Source organism: Callithrix jacchus, chromosome 12, assembly GCF_049354715.1.
Source record: "Callithrix jacchus isolate 240 chromosome 12, calJac240_pri, whole genome shotgun sequence".
NCBI lineage: Eukaryota > Metazoa > Chordata > Mammalia > Primates > Cebidae > Callithrix > Callithrix jacchus.
In genome coordinates, this window is record NC_133513.1 from 89186970 (window position 1) to 89194479 (window position 7510).

The window sequence follows — 7510 nt, forward strand, 5'->3', positions numbered from 1 at the left end:
CGATGAAATCTGATTTTCTTCACTCAAATATTATAAACTATTTTAAAACACAGGTGTAACCAAGTGGAAGAATAGAGCTTACAGTTTTTCTTAAGGGGACAAACAGGTTTAATGAAGATGCAGAGATTCCAGTGGGGATTCTGGGTCCCTTCTGGAGGTTGTGGAGGAGTGGTGCTGCCTCTGAACTGGCTCAGTTTGGCTCAGTGCCTGCTTCTCTCCAGCCACTGTACAGCTGGCTCCCTAAGCATCCCAGCACAGGACCACATAAGGGATGTATTCTCCTTGCCATCATGCTGAAGGAAAGGCAATGTCCTAAACCACTAAAGAAATATCCTTCTTTTTTCCATCTTGGAGCTTCTGTCTACACCTTATGGCTCAGTCTCTCTCAGGAAGTCAGTCTCTCTTGGCTTCTTCATCTGAGGGCACCCAAGGGAAGGGAGGGAGCCCTGGCTGAGGGGGCCTTTGGAAATTCCAGGCTCCGGACCTGTTCTCTCCTTTTGCCTCCTCCAGGAAGCATAGACCTTTTGCCTTGAAGAGAATTAACAGGTCATCTGTTCCAGCTGCTTTGGTGTCTTCAGCCTGCTAAAGAGCTGGGAGGCCCATGACGACCCTTCTCCCTTCCTTCCAATCCCTCTGGGAAGAGGATTTTGGGAGATACAGGACTCCATGGAGAAGTATGACGCCCCCAAGATGCACAGGAGACTCTTTGCCTTTTTAGGATTAGAACCTAGGGGTGGTGGTGGTATAATAGTATTGCCAAAAATTCAGCATAACAAGCCGTTCTCAAACCTAGAGGCTTAAAACCTTACAGATCACCATGTTGACCAGGATGGAGGCTGAGGCAGGAGAATTGCCTGAACCCACGAGGCAGAGGTTGCGGTGAGCCGAGATCGCGCCATTGCACTCCAGCCTGGGTAATAAGAGTGAAACTCCATCTCAAAAAAAAAAAAAACCGTACAGATCTAGACACTGGCTAGTTTGGCTGAGCATTACTAGCATTACTGAGCATTACTGTCCCTCACACCCCTCATCTTCCTCCTGGGACCCTACGGCTCGTGTGGGCATATGCTTCTCATGATGCCAGAGAGCCACAAGAGGAAGAGAACCCAGGTGTGCACGCACTTTCCAAGACTCTTTTCAGCCTGTGTCTGAAGCATGTCATGTCTATGCCTCAAGGGGTGGAAATTGTGTCCTGTCCCAGTAGGACAGTGTGCAATAGCACAGTTACAGGGCAGATTGCACTGATGCAGGGGAAGAAAAGGTCCATGAGTGCAAGCTATTTTTGAAAGACAGATGCTGCATGTTCTCACTGATAAATGGGTGTTGAGCAATGAGAATACACGGACACAGGGAGGGGAACATCATATACCAGGGTCTGGAGGGTGGGGGAGCTAGGGGGGAATAGCAGGATGTGGGGAGACTGGGGAGGGCTAGCATTAGAAGAAATACCTAATGTAGATGATGGGACGTTAGATGCAGCAAACCATCACACACAAAAAAAAATGAAAGATGCTTCATCTCCTTTTCACCTCTTCTCCCTACAGACCGACTCACTGAATCCTGGTAGACTGCAAAGTGCCAGCCATTTGAAGCTGACAAGAGGGGGCTTTTGCTCAGCAGGGCACTGAGCCCTGTTCAGGAATGGGCCATTAGCTGTGTTCACTCAGTTAGTCAGCAGACATAATTGATAGGGTGACCATTCATCCTGGTTTGACTGGGACAGTTCCAGTTTATGCCTCTTGTCCCTGCATACTTATGATAGCACACCCTTTTCCTCTTAAAATTTTCTGGTTTGAAGGATAAATTATATGATAATTGTATATATAAGCCCCTATTGTGTGCCAAGTACTGTTCTTGGCACTGAGGACTCAGAGAGGAACAAAACTTCTTGTCTCTTCTCACAAGGAGTTATAGTGGCTTCTCTGCATATTACCTCTTAGGAACCAAAAAGGCCACCCCGGGGGAGTCAGGTAGTTGTTGCTGAGAAGAAGGAATTCCCGACAGACCTTCCCTGAGCCTATAGGCCTCAGGATGGGGCAGGTGCTGGGATGAAGCTTGAGGTGAGGGGAGTGGGAATGATGAAACCTGTCTCTGGTGGTGGGTGTGTGGGGAGAGAAAGCCAGAGGATGGACTGCTCTGTGTTCCTGATTGGTGACAACTTTGCAGAAGCCCGAGGTGTAGGCCTGGCGCTTTCTCCCCACATCACCCAGGAGATCACAAGAGAATGGGAAAGGAGCCCGCGGCATGGGGGCAAACTCGGAAGACTATTGGCCCATGTCCAGGGGGGCATAGCTGGAGGGGAGCATTGAGGAAGCTGCCAGAGGGAAGGAGAGGGGCACAGTCGTGTCCGATTGGATGGGAACAGGTCCCCAGCCAGAGGTGGCTTCTGTGGAGTGGGGGACTCAGTGACCGGTCTCTGGCAGTCAGTGTTAGGCTGCATATCAGGTTCACGGCTCACCAGTTTCTCCACGACTTCATGGTTTGACCAACATTACCCAGACTCCCCTTCCTTGGATTATTTAGCAGAACGCTCTGGGGCTGGGTTTAGGCAGTGCCTGGGAGATGGGACTTGATATCAACACGTGACCAAGAGCAGCCCAAGCCCTCGGGGGAGGGAAAACGATCATGTCAGTCCTGCCAGTGCTCAGCTCTCATGGGTGCCTGGGCCCCACGCCAGAAGCCAAACAGCACCTCAGACGGGATGAGCAAATGGGTGGAGAGGGTGCATTAATCAAAGCTCCTCTAGACACCCCTCAAACTTAAAGGGGGTGAGGGACGAAGATCTCATGAAACCCAAGGACTGACGAAACCCAAGGGCTGACAACAGCGCGTGTGGGCATCCTGCGACCACACCTCAAAAGAGTCAGCCAGCATCACCCACTCTGTGACTGACAAAGGGCCCCACAGCCTCGCTCGGCTTTGCCTAAAAATCACTGAATCCCCATTGGTATTTTCTGAAACAGAAAATGTGATAGGTCTAGCTGACCCACCTAATCTAAGCCAAATGGTCATTGGTTGCTCTTCAGCCAATAGACAGGTTCCCTTTGGGTCAGGTGTGCATAACGGGTCGAATCGGTCATAACTGAGATACCGGAAAGTGTGACATATAGGAAGAGAGGGCTGTGGCTGGGGCAGTTTCTCCAGGACCCGCTGTGGTCAGGGTGAGAACCGAAATCCAGGGGGAGCACGGAGAATTCTAGGAGACCGGGAGCTGCAGCTTGGGACAGAGATGCTACGTGGAACCTGAGCCTCCCAGGCCTTCCGGGTTTGGCCCACTGTCCAAGTTAGAGAAGCCCCAGGGTCTACCCCAGGACTCCTCACCATCTTCGCCAGCGGAGAAATGCATCCTCAGAGTCAGCCGAGAAGTCAGCAAGGAGCTCAGGCATCCTGGCAGGGAGGGCGAGGTGAATCAAAGAACAGGGCAATCAGGGTCTGAAATCCAGATCTCTTCCTCATTATATCTGCTTCTCGGAGTAGAAGCTTGGAAAACAAGGAAGGAAAATGAGCAACCAAATGACAACCCCGGAGGTAAAGGACTGGTTGACATGAAAGCAGGAGGGCTCTCAGCTGGAGGAAAGGATTTATTGCCCATCTAGGAAAGTACAGTACAGGCTTAGAAACCCTGGGGGGAGATCCCGGTGGGCTGAGGATGGCCTCACAGAGGAGAGGGATTTGAGCAGGTCTTAGTGAACGGGAGGATTTGGGTCTACAAATAGTGGTTCAAGCACGGAGGCCCGGGAAGGTGGACTGTGTTCTGCAGGCCTTGAAAGGGACAGCTGAGCCAGAGCTTTTGTTTTTGGAATGAAATTCTAAAAATGAACTTCCCAAGACTTCTCTTACACACTTAAAACTTGAAAGGGAGAAAAAGAAATTTTTGTTATGTATGACAGAAATAAAAAACTGGCAGACTGTGGGTCAAACAGCCCATAGACATTTTTTTGTCTGGCTGTCACGGTATTTTAGGAATTTTGGAATTAGTAGCCAATACTTAAAACGTGATAGAGTACATTTTCTTTTTAAAGGATGTATGGCTTCTTTTGGAAAACAAAAGACATAGTAAAAATAGGCTGCATTCCCGCTTGGCTTCGATGTTCTAGAGCCCCCAGTAGCTGGGTATGTACTCTCTAGCTCAGCCCACACCCTGTCACCAGCCTGCTGCCTCCCTACTGAGAGTGTCTGGCCAGCCCTAGGCTTCTGTGGTCCTGAGCCCCAGAGTAGAGGGCAGAACCCTGGGTGGAGCTGGGCACTGCAGCTGCTTCACTAGCACAATGCACCACCCGTGGCCAGTCATGCTCTGTCTGGACTAATTTTCCTCACCTGGAGAATTAGGGGTTGGCCCAAATGGTCAAAAGGCCCTTTCCAGGTTGTAATGATGATGCAGATATGCTCCACATCTGATAGTAAATGCACCCAAGCTAGCCCACAGGGAGGATGGCTGGGTGGCAGGAATTTTACCACTGCCCCTCCCTTTAGACGCTGACACTTGCTCCACCCAACCCAGAACCCTTAAAGACACAAGAGACAGCAAGGCTCTTCCAATTAATCAGAGGAGAACTTCTTTCTTTAATAGTGGTCAAATATACATAACATAAATCTTAGCATTTTAACCGTTTTTAGCCACTCATTTCAGTGGAGCTAAACTGAGCATATTCACCACCATCCATTTCCAGAGCTTTTTCTTCACCACAGACACAAACTCTGCACTCATTAATTAAGCAGACACTCCCTATTCCCTCTCCCCTCAGGCCCTGGGAACTTCAATTCTATTTTATGTCTCTATGAATTTGCCTATTGTAGGTACCTCATGTAAGGTTTCAGCGAATGGGAGGATCTACCATTTGTGGAAACATGCAGTATTTGTCTTTTTGTTTCTGGCTTACTTTTCAGCATCATGCTTTAAAACTTTATTCAGGTTGTGGCATGTGTCAGAATTTTCTTCCTTTTTAAAGCTGAATAATCTTCCACTATAGACATTTACCACATTTTGTTTATTCATCCATCAATTAGTGGAGTTTGGGTTGTTTGTACCTTTTGGCTATTGTGATTAATGCTGCTATGAACATTGTCATACAAATATCTGTTTGAGTTCCTGCTTTCAATCCTTTTGGTAGGGACCTACTAATAAAATTGTTGGATTCAATGGTTATTCTATACCATGTTTATCTTTTTATGGAACCACTGTATTGTTTTCTATAGCAACTGCACCATATTACATTGTTAACCAATAGTGCTCAAGCTTTCCAATTTCACCACATCCTCAACACTTATCTTCTATCAAAGGATAACAATGGTCAAAAGACAACAATGGCTGTCTTCTGTGTTGTCCATTTTATAATAGCTGTCCTAATGGGGGTGACATGGCATATGAAAACTTTTGCCCATCCTAGAACCCAAAGGCAGTCCAGGCTGAAACTAACACACTGAAAGGGCCCCAGGTATGTGTGTGAGTGGACGGCTAAAAAAAACTAGGGACAACATGAAGGTGGACAGCAGTCACCCCCACTGAGAAAGGCCACGTGACAAATTGTATTCACATGTCTCAAATCCCAAAATCCACAAAGTATTCTAGTCTTTTACGCTGCCCAGTGTTTCCCAGTTATGATATTCAAGATTATTTTAGGTAGTAAGTAGATGAATATTTTCATACTGATGTAATAAATATTTATTGAGTGCTACTATGTAACAGTCATTTTTCTAGGCACAGGGCCTAGAAAAGATAACAAAACTGTCAAAAATCTCTGCCAGTATGATTATAAGCATAAAGCTTACGTTCTAGAAAGATGTTTACTTATGTTCGAAAGGTGTTACAAAAATGGTTCCTCATTGATGGTAGTGATACAGAGCTTCCTTTTTGGAGTACGCTTATTTAAATAAGAAAAGTGACTCAAGGACAGGGAAATCATTTAGGAAATATTACCAGTGGAATGGGGATGTGGCAAGAATGAGGACAGAGGGATGCAGGTGGCTGACATTCGGAAAATGTGCAGGTGGCCTTGCCACCTTCCTTGAGCAACTCCCCAGCCCTGTTCTCTGGAGGCCCCCACCACACAATAGCCCCAGGAGGTCCATGCTGGGGGAGGTTTCCCCATCAGAGAACCTCACAGATTCTAAATGCTATTTTCCTTATTTGAAAAGGCCTGCTGGAGATGCCACAAATGCCCATCTTTTTTTTTTTTTCTTTTTTGCTGTAAGCCAGAATTCTTAACAGTTCTGGACATGTTTTTCTGCTGTAGGCCAGAATTGTTCTCAATTATGGTGGTGACTAGTTACCAGAACTTTCTCCAGTACCTCCTACTTTGGGAGCAGAGTGCCCTCTGATGGCTCACAGAAGAACCCTTGCCTGCAAGTACAGTATGATCCAGCAGATTGAGTAAGAAGCAAATTATCCGTTAAAAACATTGGAATTATACATAAGAAGCCATGAATCACCGATGCTCTAATTGTTCACTTTTTTTTTCTAGACTTTTAAATCTGTGTTTTATTTTGGGTAGTTTTTGTTGCTGTGTCTTCAAGTTTACTGATCTTTTCTTCTGCAACGTCTATGGTTTTATTAATCCTCTCCAGTATTTTATCTCACACATTGCAGTTTTCATCTTTAGATGCATGAGTTAGGTTTTAAAAACTATCTCCCATGCTTCTATTTAACATATTCAATCTCCCCTCTAGCTTATTAAATATATGGAATATAGCTGTAACTGTTTCAGTGTCCTTGTCTGTAATGATGTCATCTGTGCCAATTTTGAGTCAGTTCCTATTAACTGAGTATTCTCCTCATTATTGAGTTATTTTCCTCCCTCTTTGCAAGCATGGTTATTTTATATTGGATTGCTAGACATGGTGATTTTTTTCCTGGATATTTTTGTATTCCTGTTAATATTTTTGAACTTTGTTACAGGATGTGGTTAACTTACTCGGAAACAGTTTGATGTGTCCTCATCTTGCTTTTGAGCTTTGTTAAGCAACACTAATGTAGTTTACTCCAGGGTTAATATTCTTCCTCACTACTGAGGCAATACTTTCCTCAGTGTCCTACCTGATGCCCGGTGAATTGTGATGTTTTCTTCTCTGGCTATTTGGGAAAAGGCAGTTTCTGGCCTCCCACTGGGAGGCCTGACCCTTTAAAGCTTAGGGTATTGTTCTCTCTAAATCCTTGTGTGTGATTCTTTCTCCAGCCTTGGGTAGTTTCCTCACATGCATGTGCTGATAGAATAATCACGAGGGCTCCTCTGTCTCTGTGCAACTCTCTCTCTCTCCAGTACTCTGCCCTGCAAAGTCTATTCACCTTGGCCTCCATGGACTTCCAGCTCTATCTCATTAATAGCATGTGCAGAGGCCATGTGGTGCAAGGACCATGGTGTCACAGAAAGGGACAAGGCAGGAGGGCCATGGCGTAAAATGAGCAGAAAGAAAGCTCTTGCAGCTGGAGGTTCCCACGTGGTTGAGTTGCAGAGAGAACGCTTGTGTTTGTGGACAGACCATGGTATCTGAAGGGCAGAGAGGAGGCCTAACT